The sequence below is a fragment of the Rattus rattus genome, chromosome 4 (genome assembly GCF_011064425.1).
Source record: "Rattus rattus isolate New Zealand chromosome 4, Rrattus_CSIRO_v1, whole genome shotgun sequence".
NCBI lineage: Eukaryota > Metazoa > Chordata > Mammalia > Rodentia > Muridae > Rattus > Rattus rattus.
Genome location: NC_046157.1, coordinates 144,306,643 through 144,333,806, shown reverse-complemented (window position 1 = coordinate 144,333,806; position 27,164 = coordinate 144,306,643).

Here is a 27,164-nt window from a genome sequence, read left to right as displayed (position 1 = left end):
TTCTCTCCACATAGATCCCGAAGCCTTGAGGGGCGTGGTGTGATAAAGGCGTCCTATTTAAGACAGAATGCTCCGAAGTCACTATCTGACACCCACAATTTTAATTTGAAGTATTTTATGCCAACTAATTAAAAAGATAGCATTTTCCTTCTTCCATTCCCAGGGTAGCACATTTCTTGTGAAGAGATGTGGTTTCTGGTCCTACGTATCATCAAAATTTGACTGTCCTCACTGTTGTTTTTTTACACCAGAACTTGCTTTTACATTATAGAATATACTGTCTGTCAAGCAGAGTTCGATGGTGAAGGCAGGGTCATGAATGTGTTGCTTCATTTACCTCACCAACAATATTGACACGCAGTTGAAGAATGGCCGCCTTTCAACAATCTTTGGTTAGCATCAACTTCAAGGTGCCAGAGTCAGGAATCAAACAAGGAACACTGATAAGTCTTCATACTTTAATTTTGCTGCGGAAGCTTCATGAAGCTAAACATACATACAGTATCATAACCAGTATTTCAGGCCACTTGCCTCAGAGTTTGGGTAAGGCCACACATTGCCTATGGGGTAGATAAAGATCTTAAATGTAATTCCTGTAAAATGGGAAGCAGAAGAAAATTATGATTTTAGTGGTGCTAGGCAACTATCCTTTAATGGAAGCAGTGGAGACAGTTCATAAGCTTAGCAATTCTTCATAAATTAAAATTTGTATTTGTAGTTGGTATAGCTCATTAGGTCATGGTAACAGATTGTTATCTGCTCAGAGGTTACAGTCATAGCTAGAGTCTTGAGATACCCCACCCCATCATAATATATCATATTTCCTTTATCTCTCAGCATTTGAGTAAATATTCAAATAGTTTTCATGTGGTGAGCCTAAGGTCAGGTTGACAGGCAGCTTTGTCTGTTGCATTTGGGAGGGAGAATCTTCCTTTTTGTCATCACAAGTCAAAAGCTAGAGGGAGTTAGGAGGAAGGGGAAACATTCAGGCTTCCATCAGATGTTAGAAGGGGAGTTTATATATTCATCAATCTTCTAGTGGCTGTTGTCAGAGATAAGATTCAGAAACTAGGGTCTTTCTGAGACCGTGAATGAAGGACTCCAGATCAGTCCTCTGTCTGCCACCCTCATACCTGTGTGCAAGAGCATGCATGCATCCGTGCCTGTGAGTGTGTATGCCTGTGAGTGTGTGTGTGTGTGTGTGTGTGTGTGTGTGTGTGCGTGTGCGTGTGTTGTGTGCATGCGAGTTTAAATTAAGACTCTGGGGTTTTTTGTTTGTTTGTTTGTTTTGTGTGAAATGGTGTATTTTAGCTTTAGAATTCAAGAGTCTGGAGAATTTTTAGCCATCATAATCCCCCAAGGCTTTCTTCTTGCTGCTTCGTGGTATCATAAAACATACATCAATTTATCATAGTATAAATACTTCTCAAATATTAGCAGATGCATGTACTATTTTAAAACTTTAACTCAAATATTAAAAGAAAGAAGTTGACATGGTTTTTTTAAAATGAAGATTTAAAGCTAATGGTTTACTTATTATCTGGTTCACGCTTGTAAAGGAACTAGAAAATATTAAGTACTGTGAACAGGTTTTAGAAGAAAAACAGTGTGCAGCTCTTGTTCAGGCAGCCATGTTGATAAGACTTCATAGGCGCACCCTTTCTGACATTTCTAGGATATACAACCTCACAACAAGCTTCTTGTTCCTTGGGCTCCTGTAATCTTTCTGCCCCCTCTTCCACAGTGATCTATGAGCCACAGGAGCAGGAATTGTGTTGTATCAGTTGGGACTGCATACGTCATGATTTCTTATTCTCTGTTTTTGAACTGTTGTGATTTTATACAAGGATCTCCATCTGTTTCCAAGAGATGCTTATTTGTTAAGGAATGAGCGCTAGCTCCACTTACCTGTAGGGGTGTCTGAGGAGCCTCAACCCCAAGTAGAGGACTGTGGGAAATAGAGAACTGATGAGAATGGAGGAAACAGTCATCCCAAGGAAGGAAACTGCCAGTTGGTTATCCAACACCAAGTGGTCAGCCTTGAGATTATATGCATACAGGCAACATTATGCAGAATGAGGAGGTTATATTTATATATTTAGAAATATGTGTTTATATTTTTAGGAACACACACATATGTAGATACATATCAAAGGAAAGAAGAGGCTGTGAATTTGAAAGCACGGAGAAGTTGCACGGGAGAGTTTAGAGGGATGAAAGCGAAGAGATATAGTATAGTTAAAAAAAAGAACAACTATTGAAAAACAAAAAGAAAGCAATACAATTAGGTCACAGAGCACCATTTTATTTCATCATGAATTGGAAATGTGAATGAGTATGTTTTGGAGTTTTCCTTTCAAAAGGGCAAACTTCAGGAAATCTTCTTGTTTTGTCCCATCAGTGCAATATTTATCTTCTACTCTTTCTTGTGGTCCCTTCCATCTTCACTCAATTGAGACTAATCAATAGTTGTCAGGACTGGCCAGCACTATCACACTGTTGATTTCCTGAGTCATGAGCATGATCACCATGGTATTTGTCTTGAGAACTGGGAACTTTCCAACCACACATAGCTAGGGAAGTATTCATCATCTCTCGTAACACACTCTTTTTTGGCTTAGGGTGTGTGATGGTTAATATTGGCAACACCAAGAATCTAGACTAACCTAGGACACAAGCCGCTGAACACGTCTCTAACAGAGTCTCAAAATGGCATTCATTGAAATGAGTTGAATCCCTCTAAGTGATGGGTAGCACCATTCCATGGGCTGCTGTCCTGTTCTGAATGAAAAGGAGGAAATGATATATCATATATCTGCTTCCTGACTATGGGAAGGACTAGGACCAGCTGCCTTACTCTCTTGCCATCATGGCTTCTCTACCATATCTTCTCATGATGGTTGTGGTTTGTATCCTTGAACAAATGAGCCAAAAAGCAACCTACCTTCCTTCCTTCCTTCCTTCCTTCCTTCCTTCCTTCCTTCCTTCCTTCCTTCCTCCCTTCCTCCCTTCCTTCTTTCCTTCAATTGCCTTTTCCAGGTATTTTATCAAAGTACTAAGAAAAGCAATTAATCCAGGATGTGATTTTCTAATCCCATTTGGTCATGACCTAGGATTCTTTTGTATTCTTTGGACTTGGTAAATATTCACCTGGGTTTCTTCTTGTGCTGTTTTCCTTTAGCTCCTGCGTGGTAGTAGGAAAGGCAAGGAAGGCTCCTTATTCACACCCTGGATCTGTTGATCAGCCTGAAGTAAGCAATTTCTTAGCAAAATCACAGTCATGATGACAGTAAGCCTCTCTTTAGTTCACACATTGCTTAATGTAGATTAGGGTTTCCATATATGAATTCCACTAGCGTATTTCTTGGAAAATGTACACATTTTTTTTTTCAAATTCTAAATCTTGAGAAACACCGTTTAAGAAATTGAGAAAATGAAAAAGAAACTATAATAATTTTCTTATTGAAATTAAAATGCAATGGGTAGCATAGAGATACTGTTGGCTCAGAAAACTCTATTTCCAAGTAGATAGCAGTAACCCGCCGAGCAGCAAGCTGAAGTTGACACATTCAGCTCCAGGAAATGCACGTGTAGGAGGGCAGTGGACACAAGCTCACCAGGCAGGCCTGCTTGCTACTATGGGTATGCATTGAGTATGTGCTCATGATCATATCAGCTCCTAATTCTAGTTGATATATAAGTACATGTTAAGTTTCTATACACAGCGTAGTTAAGATTAACTTTTGAGGGACACGGTAAGAAATAGAAACCAGATATGAAGTTTTTCAGTTGGCAGTTTTGGCATGTGGCTCTGTGCAGTGATGCTCATCTTTCTAGGAGATTTAAATGCTACATAATTTGAATACTGCGCAATGGTATTTGCTGACATTTTCCAATATTGAATGTAGTACAAATTACTGTTCGCTGAAAGGCTTTGTAAATGTTTTCTTCTTTTATCAAAGAAATTAGTCCATTTTAAGCAATATGCACTACAATGTCCAAGCCAATTGTACTCTTAAAAAATGTAACCAGTGTCATGGCTAGAGATATGACTCAGTGGTTAAGAGAGAATAGTGTTGCTCTTGAAGAAGCCCTGAGTTGAGTTGTGGGTACCATGTTGGATCATTCATAACCACCTATAATTCCAGGTCCAGGGGCTCCAGCACCCTCTTTCGACTTCGACAAGCACTGCCCTTGCATACACACAATGTTAACTCAAATACTACTGCTACTGCTGCTACTACTACTACTGCTACTACTACTGCTACTACTACTGCTACTACTATTACTACTACTGCTACTACTACTACTACTACTACTACTACTACTACTATTACTACTACTACTAAAAATAAAATATATATCTTTAAATTTTTAAATCTGGTAATATAGAGCAAAAGTAATCTCTATTAAGGAATATTTAATATATTACTTTTAAAATGACTTTTGTGGAGTGTTCTTATATTAATGATCTTTTGAAAATAAATGGCTTTGGCTTGCTGAGATGATTCATAAATAAAGACGCTTGCTGCCAAGGATGACCTGAGTTTAACTCTTGGATCCTACGTGATCAGAACTCACTTCTTCGAACTGTCCTCTGACCTTCATACACATATTATGGCAATCATAGCACATGCATGTCAATACACACACATACACACACACAGACACATACAGAGACACAGAGATACATAGATACAAACATACACACATAAAGACACACTGAATAAATGTAAAAAAAATTTAAGAACGTTTTCTACTATTAAACATGTTTCAGGTTGAGATAGTTGTTCTTATAATTTAAATATTATCATAATAAATATGGAGAATGATCATAGACCCTATATTTATTAATTTTTGACAGGACACCTTTCACTTTTCATATATAATTTCATCATGTAAATGGCTCACTGTTCTTCTAGCTACATAATGTTTTATTTTAAAATGTGTGAAACGGTTTTATGGAAATAAGTAATGAAAAAAAAATTCCTGAGAATTTCAATTTCTTGCTCCCAAACTCTTACAAGAAATATAAGCCCCAAACAGAGACAGACTAGCTCCTCTTTGGTGGCTTCTGCTGCTTGCCTTTCTAATTCAATGTTGTCTTGAGACTTATGCTAGAAAAGCAAACGTCTTTAAAGTGCTTACAGCATCCACACTTCCTAAGTGCTTTGCATATATTAGCTCAAAACCTCTGTAATGAGCCTGCATATGCATTATTTTTTTGTTATCATTTTTGTCTACGAGGAACTCAGGGGACAGAAAGACAGTGTAGCTTGTCTGTGGCCACTTTATTCCATACATTGGTGCATATACATGTAATTTGTGGGTTTTAAATTCTATATAATACCCCACACTTTAAATCACTGCGAGTTTTATAGTCCTCTGCAAGTGGACATCTGTTTCTGATTCCGTGATGACTATCTCTGTACAGGTCTGTAAGATAGGATCCGTAGATACACAGCACAGAGGGCTCGGCAGTTACCAGTGCTTGTTCCCCTTGCAGAGCTTAGCCTCTAAAATGTTCGTCAGATGGTTCACAGCTGCCTTTAACTCCATCTTCTCTTCTGGTCTCCATGGGTATCTTTGCATCCACGTTCGAATTCATCTATACAAAGAAAGAAAAATAAAATGAATCTAAAAAGATATATAAACATGTTTGTATTTTATGTTTTGATGTTATGGTGTGTGTGTGTGTGTGTGTGTGTGTGTGTGTGTGTGTGTGTGTGTGTGTGTGTGTTTACTGCAAGAGTATAATTGCACATGTGGGGGTGGTATGTGTGCAGAGGTCCAAGAGGATGCCAAGTGTTCTTCTATATCACTCTTCATCTTAATCCCTTGAGACAGGGTCTCTTACTGAACCTGGACCTGAATCTGGACCTAATCCTTCCTTCCTTCTTTCCTTCCTTCCTTCCTCCCTTCCTCCCTCCCTCCCCCCCTCTCTCTCTCTCTCTTTCTTTCTTTCTTTCTTTCTTTCTTTCTTTCTTTCTTTCTTTCTTTCTTTCTTTCTTTCTTTCTTTCTTTCTTTCTCCTTTGGGTTAAGACTAAAGGACAGAGATCCTCAAAGATACTTTTGTCTCTGCCCCATGCAGTGCTGGGGAAATAGGCCTGTGTGATCACGCCAGGTTTTTCTATGTGTACTACAGATTGGAAAGTGAATCTTCATGCTTGGACAGCAAGAACACTTACCATCTCCCCAGCTAGTGTGCTAGGTTTTACTAAGCTGTTCCCTAAAGGTCAAAGCGCATCCTACTCCTTTGAGCACAGAGCGATGCTTGAAATTCCTGGTCTTGTGCTCTCAGCAATACTAAATTGAATCCGTTTTAAAAAACAATCAGACTGAGCATGGGGACCCCAGTGGTGGTTAGGGGAAGGACTGAAGGAGTTGAAGGGGTTTGCAACCCCATAGAAGAACCGCAATAAAAACCAACCAGAACCACCAGAGCTAAACAAAGAGTACACACGGAGTGATCCAGCCATGGCATTATTTGGCATCAGTAGGAGAGGAGACTCTTGGCCCTATGAAGGCTTGATGCCCCAGCATAGGGAAATGCTAGAGTGGGGAGGCAGGAGTGGTGGGTAGATGGGTGGGAGAGCATCCTCACAGAAGCAGGGAGGAGGTGGGGTGGAATAGTGGGTTTGTGGAGGGGAAACCGGGAAGGGGGATAACATTTAAAATGTAAATAAATAAAATAACCAATAAAAATTTAGAAAAAAACCTCAAATCTTTGCTAGTTTGATATAATGCTTCATTTTGTCAGTAACATTCTCATTTAAGAAATGAAAACATTAAGGATCATCGAAGTGTTACAATGTGCTCGATGTAGCAGACCTCTCAGAGACTCATGGAACATCACAAATCAAACTTAGATTGCAACTGTGCTTTGGTCTCTTTTGATAATTCTCTACAAACTCAACTTCCCACATGCATGTGGCAAGTTACGTAAAGAAATACAGCCTGGATAATCTGACTTCTAGACTCGTCCAACTTGATGGTAGACTTTGAGAATTCTGAAATGTTGAGTCAGTGGAGAAATTGGTGCTGGACAAGGTGACAGTGTTGGGTGGCGTGGTGCTGGACCAGGTGACAGTGTTGGGTGGCGTGTCAATTTAACCACTGAAGCAATAGTAGTAAACCACACCGCCCTGTGCTGCTTGCTCTCCCAGCCGTAAAAGGAATAAGTTGATCTTGAGAATTCTAATTCTCATTTTGAAATGAAATTTTACATTTACCTCAACTTATAAGACACACACACACACACACACACACACACACACACACACACACACACACACACACACACAACTTTAAATTCTTCCTCCGCCAACTATTTAAGAAGTAAAGTCAGGATCACACGGCTCAGGTAGGGAAGACGCCCTCAGACTCACAGACCTGAATCCCTTCTCTGTCCCGCTGGGCCCAGGTAGTTGGGAAAGCACCAACAGGGTAGTGAACACGGGAGAGCTAACTTCCTCCTCACCAGTTGCAGCAGGCCCTTCACCTCACGTGGACAGCAAGCAGAGCTGACTCTGGGGGTGGTGGCACAGGTGAACCCTATTCTCCCCTCCCCCACCCCGTGCCTTGACTGGGCAGTACCATGGAGCTGGCTCTGGAGGCATGGGTACAGATGAGCCGGTCCAGAGGGCATGAGAACAGGGGGGCTGACCATGCCTCCTGCTGATGGCAGCACTGTGTGTCCGAGCTGGAGGAGTGCTGGAGAGCTCATCCTGGTGGTGCAGAGAAGGGAGAGCCAGCACACTGGACCAGCTCAGATGCCACTCAGGTCCAGATCCAGGACATTGAGTTGGCTCACTCCAAAATTTACATCAACTGTGAACTGTTGGGGGCACGTGAAAGGGCAGGTAGTGCTGATCCAACACTGTAAGCTCTCCATAACACAGGGTAACCACAGGATAACCTGTAGGAGTTGAATCTAATATTGATGGTGGCAGAGACCGCTACCTAAACCAATGACTCATTGCAATGAACATTTGCACATGAAGTCGTGTGGGACAGAGGGTTATACTGTGGGACACACTGTGACACTCCACAGCTTACAGAATGAGATGTTTTCTATCCTTGTATGTGTGTGCATGCATGTGTGTGTATATGTGTGCGTGGGTGGGCATGTGTATGTGTGTGTGTGTGTGTGTGTGTGTGTGTGTGTATGTGTGTGTGTGTGTGTTTTGCAAGGGCAGAGAGTAGGTATAGGGGATGGGGAAGATGAGTGGTACTGGAGTGTATGATGTGAATGAAACAAAGAATCAGTAAGTTTTTAAAAGGAGGAAAAGTCAAAATGGATTCGAGGAAGCCAATTAGAATATATTTTTTTTCCTCATGCCAAATTTCTTTCAGCTTACACTATCTTTTCATGTGAGAAGAAATCAGTTTACATTTTGCACAGAGAGATCTTTTGCATTTTTAATATTCAATACCCAGTGAAATTCTCTACAATAGAAAGCTTATAGTAATTGGTCCCTTGGATTTGATAAACATATTCATGCTATTAAACCCAGTGATCAACACACAGGCACACATATTTATTAACTGGTATCGGAAGTATTATGGGACAGAAAAAGTGCATGTGGAAATTATAGGAAAAATTAAACAGGGATTTAAGACAAAACAACATGATGAATAATTTATTGCCTCAGATAATTGTATTTATATATTTATTTTTAAATTTGTGAAAGCATAAAAAATTAAGTTACTCGACTATACCACCTCTCCCAAGAAAATAACCAAGCCATTAATATCATTTTACTTTATAAGAATTGGACCTCAGTGGAAGTGCATGAATTTTTTAAAGCTAAGCTTGGAAATTTGTTTTCTGAAGATGATCCACCCTCAGCTGGAACACATGGATACAGACTAATGCTCAACAGGTCTTCCTCTGTTGACTGGAAAAGAAAAGACGACATGATAAGGAAGACTAAGAATTACTCATCACAGGAAGTCAGATATTATTGAGTAGCATATTCATAGTTAACCACACACAAACAAGTGAGAACACAGGAGTATAATGTAGAAAGCAATACAATGACTAGGGAAGAAGCACAAGGTAGAACGAAACTGTCAGTTCATACAATGATAAGAGACACGATACACCTGTTCTTTGGAGATGGATGTGGCTTCCAAAATACTAGAGAAACATTTAACCTGTATATGTTTTCTATGCTTTTCTTGTGTTGAATAATTGAAAACTTTGGATCATTTCATTTCTGTCCCAGGACTTTCATATAGTTTGTTAAAGATACTGGTTTATAACAGAAAACATGAACAGTATAAACATTTAACAATTGGGGACTAATAAAAATATTTGATAGCTTACCCATGTGCTAGCATATACTTATTAAAATTATATGGAGAACAGCACTGAGTCTTTTTTTTTTTTTTTTAAAGAAAGATCCTTACTGATATGGGAAACTCTCATCTCTAATATTATGTGAGGAATGAAGATGGCAATCTTCCTTCCTTCTTTTTTCCTTGCTCTTTTTTTTCTTTTGGATGGGGTCCAAATACATAGCCAATCTGCCCTCTAATTTGCAACCCTCCTGCCTCAGCCTTCTGAGTTCTGGGATTATAGGCGTGTATCACCTGCCTGGTCACATATGATTTTCTAGTGAGTAAATACAAAGATTATAAAAACATGGAAGATATTTCCTTTGCTACTTGCAATGTTCTATACGCCAAGATACTTTATCTAAATGCCTCTTTCCCTCATTTGTTTTTTCCATAGCAGTGTTGGTATGGTATGATTCCTCACTATATAGCAGTAGATTGCCACAAATTCAAGACATCCTAAATTCAAACATGAAAGGACATATGACAAATGCCTGACCATATTGCAAATTATTTTAGCAAGAGGTTTGTGAGTTTTACATGGAATTGTGAATAAGATTGTAGACCATGGAGTTCAGATACCTGGGTTCTGATCAAATCTGACGCTGAGCTGTGAACCTGAAACACATGGTTTAACAGATCTGTTGGGATTTGTTTTATTATAAGCATGTTGGTGGCAGTGAATGGGCTACCTAAAAAAGTAGTAAGTGCAGTGCCTGATACAAAATAAGTGCTTGATCTATGTTAATTGCATTTATTATTAAAAAATACATTATAAATTTAAAAACCACTTGTTCCAGACTGTTTAAATTAGGCTGGAAAAAGCCTAAAGGTCACATGGCACAATGGTTCCAAGGAGGAACTTAAATTACTTTATTGTCACAAATAATTTAAGCTTTAAAAGGCAAAACAGTGATATAATTGAATATAACTATCATCTTTTTGTGATACAGAGTAGAAATGGAATACATTTAACAGAATTTGTAATTAGGAGAGATGATCTTTCCATGTATTTGAAAAGCCTCATTTTGCCAATAAGAAAAATATGTCATATGTTTTGGAGAGTTAGATCAAATGTATTTTGATTGCATATAGTTTTATGTCATCTATTATAACAATAGTCATAATTTACAGAGTGATTTTAAAATAGTTCTATGTTATTTTGAATGCTAAAAGCATTTTTCATACCAATGAAATATAGTCACCTCACCACTACTGAGTAACACAAAAACTATACACAACCACCAAATATCGAATCTCCTTAATTATGAGTTCAGAGGTATCAACAATAGTGCCAGCCATTCATGGTAATGGATCCTGCATTGGGTCATACATATTTTCACCTAGAACACCAGTGTATAAGCTCTCAGCTGCTTAAGAAAAGGGTGTCTACCTCAAAACGGTCACATGATGTCCCTGAGATTTTTTTGTCCTCCTACTACATCAACAGACCCCTCAGTAGTGCTGAGTGGCACATATGACACCATAGCTCAGTTTCATGATTTCAAGCAGCACTGTATACTATTTGTGAGGAGACAGGAGTAACATATATTTATCTGCTATCTCCCACTCACCTTTACATAATGTTAGTGATATTTTGCTTTTAGTTCTAATTGGTACTTTAGAATTACAAATCACACATGTAAACCTCTGGTTGTTGAACTGTTTATCTTAAGCTATGACAAACTATAAAAGTCAGAACCCTCATATACCTTATCATCTCCACAGTTCTTTCTCACTTCTGCCCAACTGCCCCACTGATTTTACAGAAGAGATGTGTAAAAGTGTGTGCATCATTCATGTTTACATACATCTACATATTCTCTTTTGTACATTGGTATAGCTGTATACTCATGCATACCTACTTATGAGAGACTGTCAGTATTGTTGCCTGTCAAGATCTTACCATTGGTTGACCATAAAAAATAAAATAATGGGAAACACATAATATCTTATGACTATGTAAGTTTTATTCATTAGGGGACTAATTGCTGATGCTCATGATGTAATACAGAGAGGACATACAGAGTTCTGCCAGTACTCCTGTGTCATTTGAAGGAGAATGTCTCAATATTGAGATGAAGTGAATTTTAAATGATTTTACTTGATAGTTGGCATGGTATTTGAATGGCAACTTTCTCGTATAGCTCTTTGCCACACCCCCAAGAATGAATTTATATATATCATTCTTATTGAACTCTCTCATTAAGCTGTTCCACATCCTTTGAGTAATGTAATTGACTCCCTCTCCATGAGGCTTTGGACTTCTTGCTTTGATGTTGGAACCCGGGGCGACTGTCTCACAGCACTGCTGGCTCTGTTCCACTATTTTTTAAATATCAATTTCTCTGTCTTGAACTTCTTTTTTCATTGCACTAGACAATAACTTTAAGTGCTTTTCTGACCAAGGGTTTTGGGAGAATATGTTTCCTAAGTCCCTCAGCTGTCCGAAAAATGTAACTACTTCATCAATACATCCATTCCACAGTTTGGCTAATCATAAAATTATTATTTTAAATCATTCCCGACTGACATTTGAAACACTAGTGCTTTTACTGAGAATTTGACATTACTTGTGCTGCAGTCAATGGTCATCTGACTGTATTTTATTCTCAGCTATCTCCCCAAACTCACCCAAATCTTTCAGCTATTTTTATAGATTCAATGTTTAAAATTTTTGCTCAATTGGAAACTTTGCCATTCATTTACCATTGTCAAGACTGGTGGCTTGTCAACCTGAGGATGCTCTTTTTTTTTAGATGCAAATAATTTTTTAAATAAACTAATTATTTTCTTGGATACTTTTAAATTTACATTTCAAATGTTATCCCCTTTTCCGGGTTCACATACATAACCCCCCTATCCCATCCCCCCTCCACCTTCTTCTATGAGGGTGTTCCCCCACACCTCGACCCAACCCTTCCCTCCTCCCAACCCTGACATTCCCCTACACTGTGGAATCTAGCCTTGGCAGGGCCAAGGGCTTCTCCTCCCATTGGATCCAAACAAGGCCATCTTCTACTACATACACACCTGGAGCCAGGGGGCTGTTTATGTGGATAGTGGTTTAATCTTTGGATAGTGGTTTAATCCATGGGAACTCTGGTTGGTTGGTATTGTTGTTCTTAGGGGGTTGCAAGTCCCTTCAGCAATTTTAACCCTTTCTCCAATGGGAACCCCATTTTCAGTTCAATGGTTTTCTGCTAGCATTCGCCTCTGTATTTGTCAAGCTCTGGCAGAGTCTCTTAGGAGACAGCTATATCAAGCTCCTGTCAGCATGCACTTCTTGGCATCAGAAATATTGTCTAGGTTTGGTGTCTGAATGTATTTTGGCTGTATCCCCAGGTAGGGCAGTCTCTGGATGGCCTTTTCTTCAGTCTGCTCCAAACTTTGTCTCCATATTTCCTCCTATGAATATTTTTGTTCCCCCTTCTAAGAAGGAGTGAAGCATCCACAATTTGGTCATCCTTCTTGAGCTTCATGCGGTTTGTGGATTGTATCTTGGGTAATTTGAGTATTTGGGCTAATAGCCACTTATCAGTGAGTGCATACCATGTGTGTTTTTTTTATGATTGTGTTACCTCATTCAGGATATTTTCTAGTTCCATCCATTTGCTTATGAATTTCATGAAGTTATTGTTTTTAATAGCTGTGTAAATGTACCACATTTTCTGTATCCATTCTTCTATTGAGGGATATTTGGGTTCTTCCTAGCTTCTGGCATTATAAGTAAGGCTGCTATGAACATAGTGGAGCTTGTTATAACATGTGTCCTTGTTATTCGTTGGAGCATCTTTTGGGTATATGCCTAGGAGTGCTATAGCTGGGTCCTCAGGTAGGACTATGTCAAATTTTCTGAGGGACCTCCAGACTGATATCCAGAGTGGTTGTACCAGCTTGCAATCCCATCAACAATGGGAAAGTGTTCCTTTTTCTCCACATCCTCACCAGCATCTGTTGTGAACTGAGTTTTTGATCTTAACCATTGTAACTGGTGTGAGGTGGAATTTCAGGGTTGTTTTGATTTGCATTTTCCTGATGACTAAGGATGTTGAGCATTTCATTAGGTACATCTCAGCCATTTCTCAGCTGAGAATTCTTTGTTTAGCTCTGTGCCCCATTTTTAATAGGATTATTTGATTCGCAAGAAGTCTAACTTCTTCAGTTCTTTGTATATATTGGATATGAGTCCTTTATCTGATGTAGGATTGGTAAAGACCTATTCCAAATCTGTTGGTTGCTGTTTTGTCCTAATGACAGTGTCCTTTGACTTACAGAAGCTTTGCAATTTTATGAAGTCCGATTTGTTGATTCTTAATCTTAGAGCATAAGCCATTGGTGTTCTGTTCAGGAAATTTTTCCCAGTGCCCATGTGTTCAAGGCTCTTCCCCACTTTTTCTTCTATTAGTTTGAGTGTATCTTGTTTTATGTGGAGGTCCTTGATCCACTTGGACTTGAGCTTTGTACAGGGCAATAAGAATGGATTGATTTGCATTCTTCTACATTCTGACCTCCAGTTGAACTAGCAGCATTTGTTGAAAGTGCTATCTTTTTTCCACTGGATGGCTTTAGCTCCTTTGCCAAAGATCAAGTCACCATAGGCCTGCGGGTTCGTTTCTGAGTGTTCAATTCTATTCCATTGATCTACCTGCCTGTTTCTACCAATACCAATACAGTTTTTTTTTTTATCACTACTGCTCTGTAATACAGCTTGGGGTCAGGGATGGTGATTCCCCCAGATTGTTGAGAATAGTTTTCTCTATCCTGGGTTTTTTGTTATTCTAAATGAATTTGCAAATTGCTCTTTCTAACTCTATGAAGAATGGAGTTGTAATTTTGATGGGGATTGCATTGAATCTGTAGATTGCTTTTGGCAAAATGGCTATTTTTATTATATTAATCCTGCCAATCCATGAGCATAAGAGATCTTTCCATCTTCTGAGATCTTCTTTGATTTCTTTCTTCAGAGAGTTGAAGTTCTTGTTATACAGATCTTTCACTTGCTTGGTTAGAGTCACTAAGGTATTTTATGTTATTTGTGACTATTATGAATGGTTTCATTTCCCTAATTTCTTTCTCAGACTGTTTATCCTTTGAGTAGAGGAAAGCTACTGATTTGTTTGAGGTAATTTTTATTCAGTCATTTTGCAGAAGTTTTTTTTTTTAAATCAGGTTAGGGGTTCTCTGCTGGAATTTTTGGGGTCATTTAAGTATACTATCATATCATCTTCAAACAGTGATATTTTGACTTCTTCCTTTCCAATTTGTATCCCTTTGACCTCCTTTTGTTGTCTGATTCATCTGGCTAGAACTTTGAGTATTATATTGAGTAGGTAAGGAGTGGGTGGGCAACCATGTCTAGTCCCTGATTTTAGTGGGGTTGTTCAACTTTCTCTCCATTTAGTTTGATGTTGGCTACTGGTTTGCTGTATACTGCTTTTACTATGTTTAGATATGAGCCTTGAATTCCTGATCTTTTCAAGTCTTTTAACATGAAGGGGTGTTGAATTTTGTCAAATGCTTTCTCAGCATCTAATGAGATGTTTATGTTTTTTTTCCCCCTTTGAGTTTGTTTACATAGTGGATTATGTTGATGGATTTCTGTATATCGAACCATTCCTGCATCTCTGGAATGACGTTTACTTGATCATGATGGATGAGTGTTTTGATGTGTTCTTGTTTTCTGTTTGCGAGAATTTTATTGAGTATTTTTGCATCGATATTCATAAAGGAAATTGGTCTAAGTTCTCTTTCCTTTTTGGCTCTTTGTGTGGTTTAGATATAAGAGTAATTGTGGCTTCATAGAATGAGTTGTATAGCACTCCTTCTGTTTCTATTTTGTGGAATAGTTTGGACAGTATTGCTATTAAGTCTTCTATGAAGGTCTGAGAGAATTTTGCATTAGGATCTGATGAGTTTTTGAATTTCCTCAGTTTCTGTTGTTATAGCTCCCTTTTCATTTTTTATTTTGTTAATTTGCATACTCTCTCTATGCCCTCTTGTTAGTCTGGCTAAGGGTTTATTATTTTGTTGATTTTTCAAAGAACCAGCTCCTTGTTTTGTTGAGTCTTTGTATAGTCCTTTTTGTTTTTACTTGGTTAATTTTAGCCCTGAGTTTGATTATTTCCTACCATCTACTCCTCTTGTGTGTATTTGCTTCTTTTTGTTCTAAAGCTTTTAGGTGTGCTGTCAAGCTGCTAATGTATGCTCTCTCTAGTTTCTTTTTGGAAGAACTCAGCTATGAGTTTTCTTCTTAGTGTTGCTTTCATTGTGTCCCATAAGTTTGGGTATTTTGTACCTTCATTCTTATTAAATTCTAAAGAGTCTTTAATTTCTTTCTTTATTTCTCTCTTGACCAAGTTATCATTGAGTAGAGCATTGTTCAGCTTCCATGTGTTTGTAGGCTTTTTGCCATCTCTCAGGATGATTTTTTTGGGGTGTGAGGCAAGAATTCTTTCTTGGGTTTCTCTTTTCCTTAGTCTTCTCTATTCTCCTCATGGAATGTTTGAGATGTTATGCTTCCTGGAGCCAGTTTCTGGGTCCTTCAATTTTCCTCTGCTTCATCATTTTGCGTTTTAAATATAGACTGATTTGTTTTTTCTTTTTTTTATGTTATTTTCAAATGTAACTCGGTCTTCAGTCATATTCATTCTAACATTCAGTTTCTCCAATGAGTTTTACATTTTGGTAATTAAATATATTAAATAGACATTTTAATTGTTCTTAAGACCCTACCTCCCCAAGAGAAATAGTTGCAGGTGTTTCTTTTTTGTATAAATATCTTTACAAATTATAGTTTTTAGAATGGAGAATATTTTCAGTGATGTGTGTGTACTCTATCCCCTTTGTCATTGCTTATCCATATTGGTCAGTTTTTCCTCTGTATTTGTTTCCAACAAATACTAGAGAGAAACAGTACCAGATTCCTATGGGTATCTAGTATAGGTTTATGTTACCATGAAATACACCTACTTAAAAGAACTCTCTTCTTGATGGAAAGTATTGTAGATTTTAAATGGCTACAAAGTCTTTGGCATTTCTTCCCTCTACAGATGTGTCCAAGTCTCTACCTCTTAATTCTGAACCAGGTTCATTACTTATTAACCAATGAAATGTGGTCAAAATTAGGTTATGCCAAGGCTGGGTCTAGGCCTGTGAAAACAGCAGTCTCTATTTTGACTTCTTGTGTTCGGGAATTTTTGCACCTAGAATTCAGAAGCCATGCTAGAAGGCAAGTCCAAGCAACTGAAAGCCTTGTCTAAAGTTTCAGACATAAGCCAATGTCAACTGGCCATGTATGCCACTAATCATCTGGCTGCAAATATCCCAGCTCCAGATGAATTTCACCACCAGTGTTATGTTGAGCATGGATGAGTGTGTCCCATGATGTCCTCCTTACATATTGAAAGAGAAGAAGTACAGGCTTTCTATTGTTGCTTTAAAATGTTGAGAGTTAGGTTATATAGCAATGCATAAGCAGGGCAGAAGCAGAAATACAGGAGCTGTAAAATGGGCAAATTGTTCAGGAGACTTCCATTTCAAGCTCTGTGTTCAGATGGCACTAAACCAAAAACATGCCCACAAAACATTATGCTGAGAAAACAAAGCCAGAAACGACAATACATACTACTCCTCTAAAATCACATATGATCAGTAATTGAGTGGGTGTGGACCAGAAGGAGCGGTTGGAGTAATAGTAGAAGTCAACTGTCTTGATATGAACTATGATTGATTGCACAAGTTTGTACAATTGTGCAGAACAGTCAACTGACCACCTAAAATAAGTGCATTTTATTGGAAGTAAAATAATTAAAGTGGTTTGATATGTTGAATTACTTTCTGTCTTACACCAAATATTTTCAATGGCTTATGCATTTAAAATATAGACAACCTCCTCTTTCTGGAATTTTAGGCTCTTTTTGTTCTTAGGAATACATTTTCCATGGCAAACTCCAGCTCATTGGTTGTTCTTGTTCAGTTACCCAGGTTTTTCATCTCTAGCACAAATTCTCTGTCCTAGCACCCAGGCCTAGTCACTCTTTCCTTTTTCTTAATTTTCAGAACCCATTCTGTCTTTTAAGGCTCAGGTCTAATGCATTCTAGAGGTTGGGTAGGCATTCTCTTCCTGAGTTCCCACAGCAGGTGCTTGCACCAATACATGTTTTATGTACAACAAGATGTCTATGTGCTTGTCTCTATCAAGAGAAAAGGAGCTGTTCTTATTCTATATAGAACTACAACAATTATTTGTACATAGTAAATACTCATCGATGTTTTAGCATATCTAGTTCCAGATCAGAACTTTCTTTTGTGTCAAAAATGACAGCTGTTTTTCCTTACATGACAAGTTAGCTTTTCTTTTATCTTGTTGCCTGACTTGCCTGCTACAAACATGCCTCCTTATTGTTCTCGGATGCTCCATTTGGGTGACATTCACCTTTTATTCCAAAAGCTTTCCTGAAAACCATCTGTGCCTTTACTACATACTGGCAGGCTTCTCTCTGGGTCTGCTGGACTTTCGCCATGTTGGGATGGCCACGACTCTTGTCATCTGCCCCATATATTAAAACTGAGAGCACTGGCTGCTTCTGTCTTGTTCCATTAATTATTCTTCCCTCATCTATAAACTTTCTTTACTCTTGTCATCTTTGTTGTTGTCATCAGTTTACAACCACAGACTCTTCTTACTAAAAACACACAGGCTCCATGAATTGTCTTCAATGGTATGATCATATTCTAAATGTCCAAATCTTGTGTGATCAAACTATGCTCTGATTAATCACAAGTGTTTTTACAAAATACCTTACTCTTTCAAGTCTCTCTTCCCTGTTATAAAAATGTTCAGGTAGCATAATCCTAAAAATGTAATTTCAGGTTTAACATTCTTAGTGCTTTAGGATTCAAGTGGATAAAGACATGTTTTTACAGTACTGTGAATTATTTATTTGTGCACAGCTACTACAAGACATGGGGGTGGGTAGAAGAAGATTATAGACTGAAGTGAGTCTACAATATTTTTTAGCAATCATCTCCATGGTGAGGTTTTAGTGGGTGAGTATGTTTGCTTATTTTATTCAAAAAATTTATTACATCTATTTTGCACAGAGACCCAATCATCCTTCCATATATTACAAGAAATTAAGAAATAGAATCAATCACTCATAGTCCTCAAATGACCAAAAATGGGCTTGATGCTACATTAACATGTGCATACTCCTTAGGATGAAATTTATACTGTGCAAAAATAGGGGTAATTTTAACTGTTCACTGTGATTTTTCATAAATAAATACAAGTAATACCATGTAAAATTCTATTATCCCAAACAGTGCCCTATGTATATTACTTATCAGATATCACCCTATTTATTCATGTAATCTAACTTCCTAAAGGCAGAAACCAGTTATACAAGAATAAAGTAAATTGTTCTCTTAAGAATGAAAATCCTTACCATCACAGAGTTGAGCTGAATTTTTCTTTTGATGGATTATTTCTTAGAAACTTCACATGTGCTCTTAAAAATCTTCATCAAAATATGAAAGAATAGAATGAACTCATGGTGAAGGAAACAGGAAGGAATACATTCAGTTAGAGTGACGCTCAGTATATTATTCAAGTAGCAAATACAGTTCTGAAGTCAAGAGCAGACCATGGATACTCCAATGGTCTTCTAAGACTAAAATTCCTATATGTTATGATGTTAGAACATTTTCATTGTCTTATCAGAAAGGTCAATTTCCTACCATGATGCTGAGCAGGGCCATTTATACCAATTCTGAGATCACTGCTGAATTAATTTCTTAACTCCTGTGAACATGGTTCTAGCTGCCCTAATGAAGTGGTCACCAAGCACCATCTGTCACATGTCATTTTCCTTAGCAACTCCTGACCCTGCTATATTTTCTTTTAGTCCCTAATACATGTAGAGACATCAGCAGGCAATAACCAAGTATCTAATGAGTCACTTGAGCTAGCTCGACCACGACTGATTTTCCTCATATCGCCTTAGGTTACGCAGCATTTATTTCAAAGAACGATGTTTCATTATATTACTCAGTTTCTCAATTTAATGTCCCCGACCCCACCATGGTTCATAGTCTTGCTATAGAGGCTCTTTCATTTCTTGTTTGAAAAACTTTCCTAATTCACATAGTTCAAATGTGGACTGCTCCCTGGTTATTACTGTCAGTACCGGCTATTATTAAGATCCCCATCTCCTATCATTTCTACGTTTCTTTCTTTCCATCCCCACTGTCTAATTCTTCCCTTGAGTTCCAAGTTTTTCAAGTGAATGTGAAGCTATTTAGCAGTTGTCTTCCTATTTTCCCCCAGCAATGACAAAATGGGAGGCCAACATTTTATTTCATTCACCTCCTTCCCCACTCTTCCTGCCTGTCCAGAAACTACCATAGAAGATAATATCTACATGACTTTTTCTCATTGTAATTCCTCCCTCATTGGACAAGTTCTTTTTGGATAGACAGTGGAGGCTCAGGTGAAAGTCTTAATGTTTACAGCAAAGGCCACGATCAATGCTACAGTCTGTTTGTGATCCTGTCATCCTAGCCTATATATTCTATTTTCAGGGACTGCAAAATATTCTCTGTCCCAACATCAATTTTTTTTAAGTAGGGAGGTGGGATACTGATGGAGGTATCATTCATCACACTCTATACTACACAGAGGAAGACAGTTTCCCTGGGATTTCTACCTGCTACAGACCATCTACCTTCAGATGAAGTGGCCTCAGTTATACATCTTGTCATACATAGCAGGGGCAGTCCAAGTCTGCTGTAGGAGAAAGGTTACACCATGTGGGCAAGGATGGACTATCTTGATCATCCTTGCAAGTACTTAACCCTTAGATGGCTTAGCTTCGAGGCATGTCTTATTGGCCATAGCACAATAATACAGTATCTTATAAATTCAACATTGTTTCAGTTGTACTTCAGGGGAATGAACAGTAGGCTTGTACTACTGTGTGAACACCTGGAGAGACATGAGCAAACATCTACTCACCCCCAAAAAACACTGACTGCAGACTAAAGGAACAATTCTGGGGCCGAAAAGATGGCTTGGGAACTTAGAACTCTTGGGAGGATCTGTGTTCAATTTCTAGGACTCATAAGGCAACTTACACCTGTCTATAACTCGAGTTCTTGGAGATCTGGTGTTCTCTTCCGGCCTTCACAAGAACCAGGTATGAAAGCAGACAAAACGTTTACACACATTAAAAAATTTATTTTTTTAAAAAAAGAAACAAAGAATTCTGCCCATGTATACCCTACTGAACCAAGTTTAATTTGGGATTGTTTGTAAGGGCGTGGGTGGACACACACACACACACACACACACACACACACACACACACCATACAGCTCGGGGTGTAGCAGGCTGCATCATCTAACTTTATGTGTCGTCTATGCTGTGTGAAGTGGAAGTAATAGACTCTCATATAAGCCAAACTGCAAAGAAGACTCGGAGATCATCAGCTGCTCAGAAGCTGCCCAGCTGCCCAGAAGAGATTTAGACCAACTGAGTCACCTGGAAGGGACTCTTCAACCCACTGAGCTGCCTGCTGACTGCAGTGTGCTCTAGGCTTCCAGGTTTTGTGACCTGTCACTCATGCTGGGGCAGGCTTTGATGATGCAGCTGTCTTTGAGTCATGTCTGCTCCTGCAGTCACTCCGTACCTCGTATTTCTGTAAGTAACCTCAGTAAAACTCATTTATTCACCAAATTGGATTTTGGGGGTGTCCATACAAATTTGGTGGTCTGTTGTGAGTCCCCTATCTGGGATAAGTAGACATCTGTGTTGCTTTTCTCAGGAAAAGTCTTGTCACATAACAACTGTGTCTCTTGCTTGACTCATTTTTCTCTTGTGCTTGACTTAATCTTAGAGGGTTTTGTTTGTTGTGACACTAGAAACAATGGTATATGCCATTTTTATGTGTTTTACATATATGAGTAGGCTATATGGTACAACACACACATATATGTGTATTTATTTATATACACTGTATAGCTTAGATGTGTAGCAGGCTACACTATCTAGCTTAATGTGCATCCTATGATGTAGGAATATTAAAGAAATGAGCTAATAAGGCATTTACCATAACATCCTTGCCATTAAGTAATAAAAAAAAATACTGTATGTATTGCAGCTGAAGAAAAAAATCTGGTTATCTATAAGGAGAAGAATAAATCTGTGGAAACATTGGCATTCTAGTATCTGGATTTTAAAGTGAGAAACAGAATCTGAACCCAGGGGATTGAGAGCTCTAGGAGAACACCCCAGGGAGAAGAATGCTTCCTAAGAAAACACACACCTAACACACTATTAATATTAATATTCAGCCCTAGATAGAGACAAGCCATTTTCCCATGCCTTTGAATCCCCCCAGGGTGGGTTTTGGCTGGCATTTTATTTCCCAGACACTTATGCTATCAATTTAATATGTAAACTACCTTATTAATGTTTTGGACCCCTATCTATGTTTGTCAGTCCCCATTTTGGAAAAAGGGGCCTCTCCTAACAACATTCACTTTTCATTTTCCTCTTCAAAATGCCATGAGACTTAAATGCTGACAGTGTCAAAGGGAAGCTATCACACACACATACATAATTTACTTAGTGTACAGTAGTGACATGAATCATGCGCTGTGAAACTCATTCTTACAAGTGGAGTTGTAGGGAGAATAGAAACTAGCACAGCAGGCACCTGGCTTCCATACCAGATGCCGTTTTGAACCTGGCAAGGTGGGATCCACATCTGCATCTTCAGCATCACCGCATCCAGAGCTCCTCACTGTGCTCATGACATATGCAGCAAATTAACGATACATTCACTAAGCACATCAGAGTCTTCACTTTCCTCTTCTGAGGAGGCTGAGTGGGGTTCACGCGGACATACTTGCCTCACTTCTTCAAACCTTATAAATGGAGAATTTTGAACCTACCATTACTCAGTTCTCAAAAATTAAGACATACCTTGAAAGAATTTTCTTTCCAAACCTCAGCTGTGTAGTTCATTGTGTGGTTCCAGGACACAGAATATTTGTGAATTTTTTCATGAGCCTTGTATTTTCAGAGATACAGGCATGTCTTAGCAATTATTGGAGGCATGAAGGGGCTCCCGCTTGTTCAACATGGTATTCTTGATAATGATGATTAATAGTGGTTGTTCAATCCATGCAATCAGCTTCAGCTGTCTTCCTAACTCAAGGGCATTCAGGACCTACCTAGTCACAAACTAGAAGGAGCTGTTTCAGAGTGACTTAAAGGGCAAGTAGAGAGTTCTTTCCAAGCTTAGAGATCAATAGTCCTTCCCATTAAACAAACTTACTCACATTTCTAAACATCTTTACACATCATCATTACACTTTGTACCTCGACTTTGATTGACAGGTCTTCTCTTGGTTTCCTGGGAGATGATGGCGTAATTGCTAAGAGTCAAATAAGTCAGGACACGGGTGACTCAAGGTTTCATGGAAAATTTGCCTTCTAAAGAGCTGGCCTGATTATTTGGGCCTGTTTTTCTTCCCAAATCTGTCACTCCATGGAGAGCTTCCTTTATCGATTTCATGCACAGGTGCTTCATTTGTTTAGCTGGTACTGTATCACTAGGGTTCTGGAGACAGATAGCATTAGGATTGGAAAAGAACTGAGTTAATAACGTTCTATCAGGAAGGATCACTGATCACTGATTTTGTGTAATCATTCATGTGTTTATTAAGCAATAAGCAACAAAGAAAACCCATTGGTTTGTTTGTGGAGAGAAGTGGTGTTTGAAAATAATTATGAAAGAGATATTCCCTGGAAAAGCACAGTACAAGTTCAACAGCATTGTCACCAGTACATGCTGGGACACTGTGTTTGTTGGTCATTCTCTTCTATTTTTGACATTATGTATTGATTATATGGATTATCTTGGTGTGAATTTCTTTTTCGGGATATTTTTCTATGGGCCTAGGTCTCGTGACTACTTGTTTTGAATAAAAGGAGAGGCCAGATCAGGGCATGAGGGAGCTTTCCAGGTGCTTATGGATGTTTTTGCTCTTCTACTCAGTGATCTTAGAGATGGAATTCATCTATGCATTATGCATAATAGATATTATTACTCCTTCATGTAGTGGTTAATAATAGATTTCAAAGTTCCTCATGTTTGGTTCCAAGTCTGTTGTTTATAGCTTTAGGACCTCAGGCAGGTTAATAAATCTCGGGTTATTTTAAAAATAAAAATCTTTTATCTAGTTATTGACAATTTCATACACATACACAGTGTATCTTGATCAAAGCTACTTCCAATGGCTCTTGCTATTCTCCCATCTCACTACGCAGATATCTCTAAGCATATCTCACTCCCATCTCCACGTCCTCTCCTTTAAGAAACAGAAAGCAACTCACCGAATCTGTTAGTTATCTGTGCTGGGATGTTGAATGGTCTTGCTTTCCTGCTCTGTGTGGATCTTGTATCAGTAATGATAGCCGGAGCGAGTTCATGAATGAATGACCGTGGCACAGCATCTAACAGCGTTCTTTCCCCTCCTCTGGTGCTTATGTTCCTTCTGCCACCTCGTCAGCAGTGCAATCTCTGGTTCTTGTTACCCAATCATCACACAATTCTCCATTATCTTCATTTCACTAGCTCAAAACACTTTTGTTTATGTACTTATGTGTGTGTGTGTGTGTGTGTGTGTGTGCTCTATGCATGTGCATGTGTGATTGTGTGTGTGTGTGTGTGTGTGTGTGTGTGTGTGTGTCTATGCATGTGTGTGTGCTATGGTAAATGTGTGAAGGTCAGAGTAGTGCTTGCAGGAATTGGGTCTCTCCTTCTACCTTCTGGGTTCTGGGGATTAAACTCAGGGGGCGAGTGCCTTTACTTAATAAGCCACCTTCTAGCTCCTAGTAACTTAGAAAATCATTTATGTATTTGTTTGTCTATCTGAATGTCTATGTGTCTCTGTGTAAACATATGTGTGTTTGAGTAAGTGTACATGCCTAAGTACTCCTATAGAGGACGGGACAGTATGTCAGGTATCCACCTGTATTACTCTCTGCCTTCCTTTTCTTCAGTGGCCAGGATTTCTTCCTGATCCTAGGGCTCATGTTTTGTGGGAATCTCAGCAAGTCTTCCCCTTCCACCCCCTTCAGAGCTGGGACTACAGGTATGTACAAGGCACTTGACTTTTTACCTGGGTGGAGCGATCTGAAGTCTATCCTTGTGACTGCTTAGCAAATACTCCTAGCTGCTGAGGAATCTCTCCAGCTCCCATTCTCTTCACGGTGAAGTTCAGGCCCAGATAATTAAATCATTTTGCCAAGCTTGTGCATTCGATAAGTGGTAAAGCTGAGGTTTGAACTTAGGCTGTTAGTTTCCAAATAGTTGTTTACATTACAGTTGAGTGACTTCAACTCATGTATGTAATTAGAGAATTTAATGTATGCTTCCTGTAGATGAGCGAGTTTGCCATTTCTTTGCTATTGTTAATATTGGCAGACATTTTGTAGGAACTATTATGTGCCATTTACTTTGCTAATGGTGCAGTATGCAAAAGTCAACCAGATCTGAAGGTGTCCTTGTGAAGAAGATGGTAGATTGGCAGAGTGATAAATTAGTATCTGCCACTTTTTTCTTAGTTACTGTTCTATTGCTTTGAAGAGCCAACATGACCAAGGCAGAGAATCAAAGATAGCATTTAATTGGGGGCTTGCTTACAGTTCGGAGGGTGATTCATGATCATCACAGCAGGAATCATGGTAGCAGGTAGGCATAGTTGGAGGAGGAGCAGAAGCAGGGACAGGGGCAGAGAACTTACCTGTGATCCATAAGTATTAGACAAAGAAAGAAGGAAAATAATCCTAGCATGAACTTTTGAAACCTCAAAGCCTGTCCTTGGTGGCATACATCCTCTAACAAGGTCACACCTCTTAATCCTTTCTCCAAACAGTTTCACCTGCTACAGAGCAAGCACATAAACTTATGAGCCTATAGGAGTCTTCTCATTCTAACCACCACAGTGGCTGGTTACAAACTACAGAGCAAACTGTGATGGAAGGAACGGGGAACACTGGCAGTTTAACAAAGGAAACTAACTTAAAGCGAAGGGCAAAGAAATGATCTTTCAGCTGGAGGGCTGGCGGGGCACATGTTAACTAGATAAAGTTTGTTGGCGTAGAAACTGTGTTTCCAAGATAGTTTTCTTTTTTTTTTTTAATTTTACATTTTTTTTTATTAACTTGAATATTTCTTATATACATTTCGAGTGTTATTCCCTTTCCCGGTTTCCGGGCAAACATCCCCCTCCCCCCTCCCCTTCCTTATGGATGTTCCCCTCCCTACCCTCCCCCCATTGCCGCCCTCCCCGCAACAGTCTAGTTCACTGGGGGTTAAGTATTAGCAGGACCCAGGGCTTCCCCTTCCACTGGTGCTCTTACTAGGATATTCATTGCTACCTTTGAGGTCAGAGTCCAGGGTCAGTCCATGTATAGTCTTTAGGTAGTGGCTTAGTCCCTGGAAGCTCTGGTGGCTTGGCATTGTTGTACATATAGGGTCTCGAGCCCTTCAAGCTCTTCCAGTTCTTTCTCTGATTCCTTCAACGGGGTCCTATTCTCAGTTCAGAGGTTTGCTGCTGACATTCGCCTCTGTATTTGCTGTATTCTGGCTGTGTCTCTCAGGAGCGATCTACACTTCTGCACTTCTTTGCTTCATCCATCTTGTCTAATTGGGTGGCTGTATATATATGGGCCACATGTGGGGCAGGCTCTGAATGGATGTTCCTTCAGTCTCTGTTTTAATCTTTGCCTCTCTTCCTGCCAAGGGTATTCTTGTTCCCTTTTAAAGAAGGAGTGAAGCATTCACATTTTGATCATCCGTCTTGAGTTTCATTTGTTCTAGGCATCTGTGTAATTCAGGCATTTGGGCTAATAGCCACTTATCAATGAGTGCATACCATGTATGTCTTTCTGTGATTGGGTTAGCTCACTCAGGATGATATTTTCCAGTTCCAACCATTTGCCTACAAATTTCATAAACTCGTTGTTTTTGATAGCTGAGTAATATTCCATTGTGTAGATATACCACATTTTCTGTATCCATTCCTCTGTTGAAGGGCATCTGGGTTCTTTCCAGCTTCTGGCTATTATAAATAAGGCTGCGATGAACATAGTGGAGCACGTGTCTTTTTTTTATATGTTGGGGCATCTTTTGGGTATATATGCCCAAGAGAGGATAGCTGGATCCTCAGGCAGTTTAATGTCCAATTTTCTGAGGAACCCAGACTGATTTCCAGAATGGTTGTACCAGTCTGCAATCCCACCAACAATGGAGGAGTGTTCCTCTTTCTCCACATCCTCGCCAGCATTTGCTGTCACCTGAGTTTTTGATCTTAGCCATTCTCACTGGTGTGAGGTGAAATCTCAGGGTTGTTTTGATTTGCATTTCCTGATGACTAAAGATGTTGAACATTTCTTTTTTAGGTGTTTCTCAGCCATTCGGCATTCCTCAGCTGTGAATTTTTTGTTTAGCTCTGAACCCCATTTTTTAATAGGGTTATTTGTCTCCCTGCGGTCCCAACTTTTTGAGTTCTTTGTATATTTTGGATATAAGGCCTCTATCTGTTGTAGGATTGGTAAAGATCTTTTCCCAATCTGTTGGTTGCCGTTTTTGTCCTCAACAACAGTGTCCTTTGCCTTACAGAAGCTTTGCAGTTTTATGAGATCCCATTTGTTCGATTCTTGATCTTAGAGCATAAGCCATTGGTGTTTTGTTCAGGAAATTTTTCCAGTGCCCATGTGTTCCAAATGCTTCCCTAGTTTTTCTTC